This window comes from Octopus sinensis, linkage group LG17 (genome assembly GCF_006345805.1).
Source record: "Octopus sinensis linkage group LG17, ASM634580v1, whole genome shotgun sequence".
Lineage (NCBI taxonomy): Eukaryota > Metazoa > Mollusca > Cephalopoda > Octopoda > Octopodidae > Octopus > Octopus sinensis.
Window position 1 is genome coordinate 34,714,622 of NC_043013.1, and position 15,082 is coordinate 34,729,703.

General features: G+C 34.2%; 1 protein-coding gene across 3 annotated transcripts in view; it reads right to left on the reverse strand.

The window, feature by feature from the left end:
• Positions 1-11,306, reverse strand: part of LOC118766775 — a 250,329-nt gene extending 239,023 nt beyond the window's left edge. For 2 of the 3 annotated variants that reach the window (XM_036510484.1, XM_036510485.1), the window contains exon 1: positions 10,925-11,305. The gene's annotated coding sequence lies outside the window, so the exon portion shown is untranslated. Of the gene's footprint in view, positions 1-10,924 lie in introns of all 3 variants that reach the window. The other variant, XM_036510483.1, reaches the window with a different exon arrangement.
• Between the last annotated feature and the right edge of the window lie 3,776 nt (positions 11,307-15,082).

The window sequence follows — 15,082 nt, forward strand, 5'->3', positions numbered from 1 at the left end:
AATAAGTTTAGCCTGGAGAGAGTGGGCTCCACCAGGCTTTCTCATCCTTGATACGCTGCATGGCTGCAGTACCCCAATGACCCCCAAGTAGTTAAGGGAATTGTCAATTGTCACATGGAAACTAAAAGAAGCCTATTGTATATGTGTATATAAATATATGTGGGTGTGCGAATGGGTGACAATGTTGAAATTTCACTTGTCACCGTTTGAGTGGGACTGCTTAATTGCTTATAGACATTAAAACTAATCACTCTACACTTTTGAGGGACTGTGGAATAAAAATCCCCAACTGTAAAAAACAAGTGAGGGCTGATTACAGGAAGAATATCCAGCTATGAAAATCCTTCCTAAAACTACAACAAAAATCAATACCCATTCAAGACATGCTAGCAGGGAAAAACAGACAATAAATACATCAATGTAAAAATTAATTGATCGATATGTGATAACAGATGTTACACCATACATGCAATAATATCCAATAGCAAGGCAACACATCCTGCTCTTTTATGATTAAGACACCAGCTGAGCTCTAGTATGAGAATGAACCAGAATAATCTGGTAGTATATGTTCTACACCTAACATAGTATATGACCAGGTTTCATTGAGGGCAGTGTTCTGCAGATTGAAAAGTGGGTAAACAAGCTGCCACATTTATTAAAATCATTAATTAAAATTAAGAGGCTTCTGAAGTTTTAAAGTTGTTCAACACCATCATGAATAATGAAAACTTACAAGGACAAAATATTTGACTTTTAATTAGGCATGGTTGTATGGTAAGAATATAATCTTTTCAACTCTAGGAACAACACCCGAAATTTTGAGGGATAGGGCCAGTCGATTAGATTGACCCCAGTATGCAACCGGTAATTATTTTATCGACCCCCAAAAGGATGAAAGGCAAATTTGACCTCAGCAGAATTTGAACTCAGAAAGTAAAGACAGACAGAATACCACTAAGCATTTTGCCCTATGTGCTAATGTTTGTGCCAGTTTGACACCTTTGTATGGTAAGAATATAGGTGTAGGTATGTTTGCATGGTAAGATGCTTGCTTCTCAACCACATGGTTCTAGGTTCAGTCCCACTGCATGGCTCCTGCATAGGCAAGTGTCTTCTATTACAACCTCAGGCCGACCAAAGCCTTGTGAGTGGATTTGGATTTATATTTATATTCTTTTATTCTTTTACTTGTTTCAGTCATTTGACTGCAGCCATACTGGAGCACTGCATTTAGTCAAGGAAACTGACCCCAGGACTTATTCTTTGTAAGCTTAGTATATATTTTATTGGTCTCTTTTTGCCAAACCACTTAGTTACTGGATGTAGACTCACCAACATTGTTTGTCAAGCATTGGTGGAGGGACAAACAAGGACTCACAAACATATACATATATAAACATATATATAACGGGCTACTTTCAGTTTCCGTCTACCAAATCCACTTACAAGGCTTTGGTTGACCTAAGGCTATAGCAGAAAACACTTGCCCAGCTGCCACACAATGGGAATGAACCCGGAACCATGTGGTTGGGAAGCAAGCTTCTTACCACACAACTATGGTGTTGATGTGTTTATATCCCCATAACTTATAACTTAGCATTTCAGCGAAAGAGACCAACAGAACAAGTACCAGGCCTTAAGAAAAAGAGAAAAAAGTACTAGGGTCAATTCATTCATTCAACTAGAAATTCAAGGTTTTGCCCCAGCGTGGCCACAGCTGGACTGCTTTTTGACCAAAGATTAATTCGCAAAGGCTGACATAAGTCTCAACAATTTAATGAGTTAAACTTTGGTATCCTAACTATACCTCACATACACACATATACAACAAGAAATAATTTTTGTCACTTTATATATATATATATATATATATATATATATTCATCAGATTCACAATTATTCCAAGCACATCTTCAGGTTCTATTTCAAAATATTATATATCTAATTTTACATCCCTTTAAAAATAAGCAATACAATTAAGCATTAAACATTAAAAATTAAGAATAAAAATTTTACTTTGTAATATTAAAAATTAAAATTTATAAATTGTACATCATAAATATGAATTAGTATATATATATCAATCATGTAAAATCAAGTATATGTCAAATACAGAATGTGAGATATAAAATTAAACATCAGAATTAAAATGTTTGTGTTTAAATGTGATATATAACAAGAAAAATTCAAATACATATCTTCCTTTTTTTGCTGGTGCTAAAATGGTGATTAGAGGAAAAAGATAGCAGAGAACTATAGGTATTTATAGGTGATTAGTACCAAGTGGGGTAATTACACTATACATAGTTTTAATTTTAAATTATTCTCTATTATTATTTTCAAATTTACCTATATTGGGAGGTATATATATTTTGTTATTATATAATTTTAGTAACATTTAATTCATATATTTATTTTATTTAAATTATCACTTTTTTTAATTTCTTTATTTGTATATTCTATTCAAGTGCTTTAGAAATAAAATTATGTTGCTATTTTATTCAGGGGTTGGGGGTTCAGCACTTCATTTTACTAAATGTAAAATTACATTGGTGCCTACATTTAACTCTTCGTTCATCATGTGTGTTTAATAATTCATCTCTAGACTGTAGTAGCTTCATAAATTCAGTTATGCATAATAAACATATTTCATTCCCAATATTACAGTAGTCGGCTCTACCTATAATACTCCAATTAAGGGTGTACTCTCTTTAAAGTAATTTTACATTTAGTAAAATGAAGTACTGAACCCCCAACCCCTGATTCAAATAACCACATAATTTTATTTCTAAAGCAGTTGAATAGAATATATAAATAAAAAAATGCAATAATTTAAATAAAATAAATATAGGAATTAAATATTACTAAAATATCTGTTTATATGTATGTGTATTCAAATATACTGATGCACACCTGCAAACAGGTGGGTACATGTGCATCTCCATGCATACGTGTATGTGTCTCTATGGCCCTCTATCTGTGCATGTGTGAGTGTGTGTATGGAGGTGTACTTTAGAGTATCAATAATTGGCAAAAGATCAATTATTGGACAACAGCAGTAAATTGCAAAGCACAGTAAAAACCTGATTAATCCATAATGAAATAAAAAGAATTAAAAACTGCCAGGTGTGTGTGTGTGTAGACATAGAGTTGGTGATGATAATGGTGATGATGATCATGATCATCATCATCATCATGATGATCACAATCATGATGGTGATTGATAATGACGGTAATGATGATGATGATAGTGTTTTAAAAGGTAGGATGGCTTTAGGTGTCGAAGTGGTGGAGGAGCTTATATAGGAGAAAGGAAGTTTACAAGTATGTGTGTGGAGGGTTGAGTGGGGTGTGTGTGTGGTTGTTCATCAAGTAAATGATTCATTAAGTTATGTAATGCAAAAACAATATTAATAACCCTGTCTATGCTGTTTCCAATGGAAACTTGCCATGAAGGAGATGTGGGCTGTTATAGCATGAACCTGAATATGTTATGCTGTGCATATGATTGTGTACCTATATCTTTGCTCTATGTGTGTGCATGTATGTGTGTGTATGTATGTACTAATGTGTGTTTAGATAGCTAGCTAGCTTGGTCAATAGATGGTTGGATAGACGGATGGTTAGATAGATAGATAGATAGATAGATAGATAGATAGATAGATAGATAGATAGATAGATAGATAGATAGATAGATAGATAGATAGATAGATAGACGGATAGATAGACATACAGACGGATACATGGATGGATGGATAGATGGATTGATAAACAGACAGACAGGTATATAGATAGATGGATGGACAGATGGATGGACAGACAGATAGATAGATAAGTAGATAGATAGATAGATAAATAGATAGTAGGTAGGTAGGTAGGTAGTAGGTAGGTAGGTAGGTAGGTAGGTTGACTGATAGATACACATATACACATATGGAAGAGGGTATGCATTTCAGTGTCTGCATAAGAGTCATGGTCTGGTGTGTGTGTGTGTGTGTGTGTGTGAGTGTGTGTGTAAGCATGTGTGTATGCATGAGATGCTGCATGGGTGTGTAAGCATGAGCAAATATAGAAGCATTAGTACCTTTGTTTATAGGTCACCAGAAACCGATATACAGAGGTGGGAGGGTATGAAGATCCATATCCTTTGCATTATATGATACAAGTATACAGGGTGCATAAGGTATTTGGGGACAGATTTATAAAAAACAGATACATAATAACAGACAATAATTATTTATCAAAAATATGCTATGAGGATTAAAATAAACCTTACAGTATTTACATTATTTACATTTGACAGATATTTGTCCTCATCTTGTTTGTTGTTAACACAACATTTCAGCTCATATACCCTCCAGCCTTCATCAGGTGTCTTGGGGAAATTTAGAACTTAGGTTCTCATTCCTAAGGTATTTCTTAATGTTGTTATTATTATTATTATTATTATTATTATCATTATTATTATTATTATTATTATTCAGGTCACTGCCTAGAATGGAACTTGGAATCTTGGGGTTAGTAGCCTGCTCTCTTAACCACTACGCCATATGACCATGGTGTAGTGGTTAAGACCGTGGGCTACTAACCCAAGATTTTCAGTTCAATTTCAGGCAGTGACCTGAATAATAGTAATAATAATAATAATAATAATAATAACAATAACAATAATATAATAATAATAATAATAATAATAATAATAATAATAATAATAATAATAATAATAATAACATCGAAAAATACTTTAGGAATGAGAACCCAGGTTTGAAATTTCCCCCAAGGCACCTGATGAAGGCTGGAGGGTATATCAGCCGAAAAGTTGTGTTAACAACAAACAAGATGAGGACAAATATCCGTCAAATGTAAATAATGTAAATAATGTACATAATTCTTCATCTCTCAAATACAGAACTGTAAAATAAACCTTCTTTTCTATAATGTTATTCAATAAAGCCATCTTCATCTTCAACATCTGCTTGTATATGAGATCTAAATCATCTACAAGCTCAAATCAAATGGTCCTGATACATTTTGAACATTATTCTGACTATGGCATCTTTCAAAGAATCTTTGGTTTTATGGGCATGTTCACTGACTTCTCTCTCAACAATGCTCCACATGTAATAATCCAATGGATTGATATGTGGGGAATCAGGAGGCCAAACGGCATTGGTTATACAATCATGAAAATTTTCAGCCATCCATTTCTGTATTACTAGAGCCATGTGTGATAGCGCAGAGTCTTACTGAAACAAATATGGCCTTCCATTGCATACACTGTCTATCCAGAGCTTAACAATTATTTCCAGGACCTCAATGTAGGTGGCAGAGTTAACTGTAAGGCGTTGTAGAATGAAGTAAGGAGGCATAACATGTCCTTCATTACTGACAACCATTAAAACCATGACAGTTGCAGGAAATTTTGTATGCATAACGTTTGGAACTTCGTAAGGGTCTGCACATAGCCATCTATCATTTCTTCTGTTAACTTTTTGATCTTGGTTGAAGTTTTTCTCATTTAGCAAAAACCTAATAAAATCTTCTTCTGCAGGATTTTTCAGTTTGTTTAAGAGCTTATTAGATCTGATGTAGTGATTTTCTTGTGTGTATCTATCTCTTTTTATATCCATCCATCCATTGATCCAGCTATCCATCTATCTATCTATCTGTCTGTCTGTCTCTCTGTCTGTCTGTCCATCTAGCTATCCATCTATCTACCAATCTATCTATCCATCTATCCATCAATCTATCCATCTATACATCTACCTGTCTATCTATCTGTCTATCCGGCTGTCTGTCTATCTATCTGTCTGTCTGTCTGTCTATCTATCTATCTATGTATCTATCTATCTATATATCTATCTATCTATCTATCTATCTATGTATCTATCTGTCTGTCTGTCTATGTGTGTATATGTGTGTGTATATATATATATATATATATATATATGCAAATGCATATATACCTACGTATCACATTTCTGTTTTATTTTAATTAAATTTTGTCTTTATGCAGCTATATGTATGTATAGTTGCATAGAATATATATATATATATATATAATATATATATATATATATATATATATATGTTTGTATGTGTATATATGTGTGTGTGTGTGTGTACTTGAGTGTGTACATATGTGTATATATTTATGTGTGTGTGTGTGTATATGTATGTGTGTGTGTGTGTGTGTGCTTGAGTGTGTGTACATGTATATATGTATGCACGTACAGAAACAGATTCAAGGTTGCCGTCACATGATCTACCAAGCCATGCCCTAATAAACACAGCTGTTTATCAGGGCATGGCTGTTACCAAGTTTATCAACTGTGAAGTCCAAGTCAAAGTGTGTGGTGACATATGTAACAAGGTTCAATACGCCAGTATTTTAGTGTTTCTGTGTTGCTTTCACTGTTATGGTTGTGCTTATTGGTGTTTAGACACAATGGTATTGTTAATTGTTTTTATGTGGTGTAGTGAAATTTTTTTGTTGGAGATAGGGTTGTTGCTGGTTGTTGGTTGTAGCAGCAGTAATTCTGATGACATAGTAGTAACGAGGTCAGCATAGTTGAAACTAATTAAATATTGTTAATTACTGCCAGTCATAAAATAGTGGTGAGAAAAATATTAAAATATGGCAAGCACTTTTCTGAAATATTGTATTTGGTTGCTTTTATTTTCCTCATCTAGATACATATACTTGCGTACATCTATGTGTGTGTGTACATGTAATTATATATATATATATATATTATATATATATATATATATAATATATATATATATATGTATATATATATATGCACACATAAATATACACATATATATGCATATATACATGTACATATATATATAATAGAAATATTAAAATAACTAAGTCTCTCTAAAAGAGAACAGCGGCAGCGTTCCCGGAAAATAATAGTTATCGCCATACTAATATGGCATTCTTATAAAAATAAGAAAAAAGCTGTCCGCTTATTAGCTCCATGAGGCCATCGCCTTAAGTTAGCTATTTGATACACAAACTGTATCCATATAACCTTCGAACAAGGGAGGTCAGTCGCTCCACACTACTTGACCGGCAGCTACAGACGCGTTTCGGGGTATTGCCCCTTTTCAATGCAGCGTAGCCAGCCAGTAGGTGTCGCTTCCGACAATCTCTGTTCGATGGTTTTATTTACCTAGTATGGCGATAACTATTATTTTCCGGGAATGCTGCCGCTGTTCTCTTTTAGAGAGACTTAGTTATTTTAATATTTCTATTATTGAAAACAAGTGGATGTATTCCACTGAAACTAGGTAAATAAAACCATCGAACAGAGATTGTCGGAAGCGACACCTACTGGCTGGCTACGCTGCATTGAAAAGGGGCAATACCCCGAAACGTGTCTGTAGCTGCCGGTCAAGTAGTGTGGAGCGACTGACCTCCCTTGTTCGAAGGTTATATGGATACAGTTTGTGTATCAAATAGCTAACTTAAGGCGATGGCCTCATGGAGCTAATAAGCGGACAGCTTTTTTCTTATTTTTATAAGAATGCCATATTAGTATGGCGATAACTATTATTTTCATATATATATATGTATACATGTATGCTATATACATATATATATATATATATTATATATATATATATATATATATATAATATATATATATATATATATATATACATGTATATATATATTATATATATATATATATATGTATATTCTCCTCTACAGCAAAACACTTGTTCCTCTCTCCCTCTGTTATAACTCTGTTACCTCTCAACACCTTCCACGTTCCTTGATGCTCCACTCCACCCAACTAAATGGTCTTTCCTTTTGAGCCCTTTTGCTACAAAAACAGTACACTTGGTAAAGTGGTTAAGGTTTGCAATGGCAACTAGGAACTATGCAAAAAAAACTAATATTGAAGCTTGACACAGTCGTTTTGACCTGTCAGATCTTATCAAACCATTCAATCTATACTAGCATGAAGTATAGACACTAAGTGTTGATGAAGAGTGTATGGATATTACTGAGTGAAATGCCTCGTATATGTGCATGTTTATAGACGGGTAGAAAGAATGAGAGAGATTGAATGTGATGACATTTATTACGAAGCACCAACTTTGTCTTGATTGAGGAGATTTATGATAAAGTGCATTCTATCAATGACGAATTCAACCTGATGTATAACAGGAACAGCATTGTTTGTCATACGGACTACATTATGTAAAGAAACTTTTTAGGAAAACACCAGCATCTGATTTGAGGAAAATTTAACTGGTATTGCTAACTGCTTGAGCTACTAAATAGGGTTTGTTACAATGGCAAGCAAAGGTGATGTTAAACTGGTCAATGAATTTGGCTCATCTTCTAGCAGACAAACTGAAAAATATATTTGATTTAGTCTTTACTCCTTTACTCTTTTACTCGTTTCAGTCATTTGACTGTGGCCATGCTGGAGCACCACCTTTAGTTGAGCAAATCAACTAGTACTTATTCTATCGGTCTCTTTTGCTGAACCGCTAAGTTACGGGGGACGTAAACACACCAGCATCGGTTGTCAAGCGATGTTGCGGGGACAAACACAGACACACAAACATATATACACACATACATATATATATATACATATATACGACGGACTTCTTTCAGTTTCCATCTACCAAATCCACTCACAAGGCTTTGGTCTGAAGAATTGCACAAGAAACATTAAGTAATAACACGACAGGATGAGAAAAGGAAGTAAAGTTTTCCTCGTACTCTACTCACTTAAAATTAAGGCAAGAATACATTAGCTAATGTGATCCTAGGTACACAGTGTCTGTGGCTAAAATGGGACAGAATGAGAACAGAATAAGTTTGATCATAAGCCTCTTTGATCAGGACAGACATTCTGCTGTATGGTAACATAGTTAAAAATGTTTATTCAAGGATTAGCATAAGACAACAGTCCTTTAAAAGTATCCTAGATGATTCATCTAACTTAAATAGAAGTATGGTACTTATTTCACCAACCCTTGAGAAACTGAAAGTAAAGTCTTACTTGGTGTAATTTCAAATTCAAAAGCAGATGAGCAACAGTTAATTTCTATGAATATTTTATTTACGCTCCTTAATAATTTTTTTTTTTTTGTCATTCATAGCTTCAAGATTGTATATTCATAAAGCAAAAGGAAATAAGATATTTTTGTGACTTTCACTGGCAATTATTTTGTTCAGTGAAATGGTTATAGACCTGAAAGTGAAACTAGGACTTTGAAAAGTCAAGATTTCTTCCACATGGTTGATCAATTTGTAAGAAAGAACTGCTAAAACTTGTTCTTATTATATCCTATAACTTTTGAAAAAAATCCAACTTTGATAAAGTAGTCCTAGAGTTACAATTCAATACCTGAAAGAAAAATGGAATGGTCATGGCTAGAAGATCTTTGATCATAGTTCTGCTGGATCAAGACCTGAGAATAACATAAACTACAAGAGAGTGAAAATAGAGTCACTCAACAATGAACAAATAGTACATGATTTCCAACAAATCTCAAACCTTGTGTCAGAAAAAGAAAATAAATAAAAGACAGAAAATGAGATAATTCTAGATACATAATATCTGAGAAAGCAAACAGGATGTGTATGGCTCGACTGAAATTGATCTTCAGTTAACTTGGTCAAGTCTGACCTGCACTTAAACAACAAAAGTACAGAAATGAAAGAACTTCTACAAAGATATTTAACATGCTAGAAATAGCTGTAATATCTCCCTCGATTCATAGTCTGTTCTGAAAGAAGTTAACATGTTGAATAATATCATCATAGATACATGAGGAATGAATAAAAGATGGAATAGTCATCATTGATCATAGATTTTCTACTGGATCAGGAATGGCCTGTCTAATCAACAATTAAATCATACATCTAGTTACTGCATTATTTGCTCTGGAACACTAATATTTGATATAATATTAAAAAGCTGACAATAGTGACTTCAATCACCCAACAGAACAAGGGTTCTGATTCATAAACAAGATCAAATAAAATTATGTAACATTCAGGCCATGACGAAGAGTAATTAATATCAGTTTCAAATTTTGGCACCAGGCCAGTAATTTCAGGAGAGGGGGTAAGCCGATTACATCAACCCCAGTGCTCAACTGGTACTCATTTTATCAACCCTGAAAGGATGAACAGCAAAGTTGACCTCAGCAGAATTTGAACTCAGAAAGTAAAGACAGAAGGAATGCTGTTAGCATTTCATCCAGTATGCTAACGATTCTGCCAGCTCATCACCTTAAGAGTAATTAATACTGATACAAGAAAAAGGCTGTGAGATGGCAGAAATGTTAGCACGCTGGGTGAAATGTTTAGTGGTATTTCATCCGTCTTTACGTTCTGAGTTCAAATTCTGCTGAGGTCGACTTTGCTTTTCATCCTTTCAGGGTTGATAAATTAAGTACCTGTTGTGTACTGGAGTTGATCTAATCGACTGCCCCCCCCCTCACTCCCCACAAATTTTGGGCCTTGTGCCTAGAATAAAAAAGAATATTGATACAAGTAAAAATACAAAGCTGTTCACAAAGGAATAATAATAAATCCAAAACTTGAGAAATAACAGCAGAAAGTAAGAAGATGCTGAAAATTTTGGTTCACTAGAAGCTTAAATTACTGTTGACATTATATAAGGCGCCGGTTAACCACCACTTGTACTATTACAGTCACTTCCACAATGTAAAACGGTGACTAATAAATACAAGTACACACGTTAACTCATGGATATATACCCATTCACAAAGACACACATTCGTATTTATATCCCGATATATATATATATATATATATATATACACACGTATAGATATTTATGTGTACAGGAACCGCATCAATAAATAGAGAGTAACAGGATTAAGAATGAAGAAAATTAAGAACAATTCTTACCCCTTTGACTAATCCAAGCTTTAGTTTTTAATGATATGAAGCCTGCTACACAAACTAAAAACAGATCCTCCCTTCCATACATGCATACAGATAAAAAAAATAAAGAGAAAAATCATTAACATATGTATATGTGTCTTTGTGTATGTATATGTACACGTTTCTCCGTGAGTCTATATCCGGCTCAGTGTCTGTATATTTGATCAAGTTTACATGTGAGTGTATATAAATGTGTCAAAGTGTGCGTGTATGTGTGGCAATAATGTTTGTTTCTTTTCAGTATTGTTACAGCAATTGACATAATTTTTTTCGCCCTCTCCTGTTGGTTTTGTTTTTTTTATTTCTGTATATATATACATATATGTATATATATTTTGTTATTGTTTTATGCTGAGAAAATAAGGTGTGTTGAATAAAGCATTCCAAAGTGTCTGAGAGCATATAGTTAATAAACAAATACATAAATGCTTACACACTCACACACACCCACACACACACTCACACACACACACACACACACACACAAATTGTTTTATTTACCATATGTGTGTGTGAGTTAGATGCATAATGCTTCTGTATGTGAGAGTATGTCTGAGTGTGTATAAAGAATATATTTATGTATGGTCTGTATATGTCTGTGTAAATATGAGTGTGCACAAACAAGGAAAGTAGAACTCTTCTCAGCACATAAAACCACATATCTAGTTCTTTATTTATTGGCTGTGAAGATAGATAAATGACGGGAGAGTTCTACAGTTTCGAGCAAGGGATCTGTCAAACAAAACTCTCATCTACTGCGTCACTTTTGTGTCTTCACAGCAAAAAAAAAAAAGTACTGGCATATGTATAGATACACATTTCTATATGTGTATATACACACTCATATATATAAATATATATATATGTATATATATATATAAATATATATATATATATATGTGTGTATATATATATGTATATATGTATATATATATATATATATATATATATATATGTATATATATAAATATTTATATATCCATTATGTATAGTCATATATATATATACACGCACATACATATACATAGATGTGTGTGCATGAGTATGTGTGTGGTGCATGTGTGTATGTGGATGTATGCATGTAGAATGGGAAAAATTTTGATTCAGATGAATATGGTACTTAAGTTGAGGCAACAGAATTTAGTACAGTATTGTCCATACAATTTCAAAATAAGGTGATTAAAATCAAAACAAGCAACAAGGATATCCAGAGGTAATGCAGTACGATCGTTTCATGCAACTCCATTTAATTGAACAATGCAATCATTTCATTAATCTGTATATATCTGTAATTCCCAGCATTTGCTTAATTATTGTTTTGAAGCAGTGCAGTCACTCAGACTGAATATACTGTTTGGTATTGAAACTATATTTTCTAGTAAGAAAGCTGCTGTTGAGATTCTGATTAAATTGTTGTAATCATTATGTCACTACTCTTATATGACTACATCAAATGAATAATGTCAGTGGTTTCATGGCAAAGAATTCATCAATGTATCTTTTTGCGTCATTCAAGGAATTGAAATTTTTACCATTAAGACTATTCTGCAGAGACCTGAATAAGTGAAAATCCAAAGGAACAATATCTGGTGAATATGGAGGGTGGGGTAACACATCCCAGCCAAGCTGCAGCAATTTTTGTCTGGTTCCCAAAGCATCAAGTGCCGAAAATGAACTTTCTTATCTTCCATTTTAAAGGGTTACAGAATTAACACAGGTTATAGGAACATAAACCTTCTTCCCCGAAAAGATAGCTTAAACTGTGCTCTAAATGGAGGTGTAGTCAAATCCTATTTTATGGACTCAGCCATATTCTAAAATATGTCGAAAGGTAAGCTACTATAAATTGGCACAAACTTTCCGGACAACCGAATACATTCATGAATGTCTTTGTGTTTGTTCCCCCACCAAAACCCAGTACTGGTTTGTTTACATCACCCATAATTTATCAGTTATTATGATAGAATAAGTAATGATATTTACCCATGATGTCATACAGTGTTTTTGAACCTGGGACCTCATGGTCAGAAAACAAACTTCTTAACTAATCAACCACACTGCACCTACATGTGGAACAGATGGGATTTAGCATGGGTAATCTGGATACTTATTGATCAGACCTAGTATGCATGTATGTGTGTGTGTGTGTGCTTGAATGCATAGAAGAATACCAAATATTCAAAATTTAAACTTGATAAAAAAGAAATAAACCAAACTAATTTTATTTTTGCTTTCAAATGTAAAAGACAGATACAACCGAGCCATAACAAATACGACCAAACATGACCAAGGACTCCTTCAGCATTGGTTTAAACTGATATTGACCTTCAACGAAGACAGATATCCAAATGCACTGTTTGCTTGCATGTCTGTGCATTTGGATACGTATAATCTTTTAAATAGTTAATATGAATAAAGAGGTCAAAATGACAGGTGAATTGAGGTTAATGTAAGGGAATGAAATTGCATGCACGGCAAAACTATAAATGCGAACATATATGAATGAATATGCACAACACGCATATATTCAATACTTCAATATATATACATATATATATATATACATATATATATACATATATATATATATGTATATATATATATGTATATGTGTATATATATGTATATTTACAATACACACATGCACAGAATGTATATAGATTTATATGAATATTATAATACATATATATATATATATATATATGCATTCACGCACACACATACTTGTGTAATGTATGCCTCTGTCTAATGTCTTTCTCTTCCTCGTTTTATGTAGTTTAACTACTTCAACCAAGGTGTGGTACTGTTTGTTGTTTTATATGATTTATCTTTGTTATGTTCGTGGTTTTTTTTTGTTTTTTTTATTACCTGCTGACGTAACTGGTCTGACTGGTCTACAGTATACAAAGACTAGACACATAGGTGAGCAACATAAGTGAGAGAGAGAGAGGGGGAGGGGGATAGAGAGAGAGAGAAAGAGATAGAGTGTGGCATAGAGAGGTAAAGTGGATGAGAGGGAGGCTGACTTACTGATATGGTTTAAAGAGGGGGGAGGGGTAGAGAAGGAGGAAGTGGAGGAGGAATGGTAGAGTATTGTTGGTAGAAAATATATATTAATTCTGAGAGAGGATGAGGACAAAACAAGGAGAGCCTGTGAGCTGTGGAAGAGAGGGTGTTATCCAAATTGATAACTGCGTAAAGAGACAACTCTCTTCCTGCCCACATTAGGTGAGACAGAAAGAAGTTTAGTGAAAGAAACCAACTGATAAAGAATGAAATTTGGGGAGATTAAGTGAGTGATGTATGAGGAAAAGAAAATATTACAAGTGTCATGAGAGAGAGAGAGTTATAGTAGAAGACTTTTGCCCAAGGAATCCGTGTCGGTGACATGTTAAAGAACCAACCGATCATGGCCGTTTGCCAGCCTTCTTTGGCCCCTGTGCCGGTGCCACGTAAAAAGCACCCACTACACTCACGGAGTGGTTGGCGTTAGGAAAGGCATCCAGCTGTAGAAACACTGCCAAATCAGACTAGAGCCTGGTGCAGCCTCCATGGCTTACCAGACCCCGGTCGAACCGTCCAACCCATGCTAGCATGGAAAATGGACGTTAAATGATGATGAGGATCATCATGATCATGCTGTAGGATTGAAGCCAAAACCATGGGATTGAGAAGAAAGTTTCTTATTTCTTTATTGTCCACAAGGGGCTAAACATAGAAGGGACAAACAAAGATAGTCAAAAGGAGTAAGTCGATTAGCTCGACTCCAGTGTGTAACTGTACTTAATTTATCGACCCTGAAAGGATGAAAGGCAAAGTCAACCTCAGCAGAACTTGAACTCAGAATGTAAAGACAGATGAGATACCACTAAGTAATTCGCCCGGTGTGCTAACGTTTCTGCCAGCTTGCTGCCTTGAGAAGCAGTAAAGGAAAGGATGTAAGCCCACACGGTTTCATGTGAGTGTGCTCGTGTGTGCGCGCGCGTGTGTGTGTGTGTATCTCCATGGCTTTACATTTTCGCTGCTTGGGTAGTGATGACATAACTTGGTTCCTCATAAACAAAACATCTTACTCAGTGGTTCAATGTTTGAAGACATAGAACAACGTGCCTCGTTGAAAAG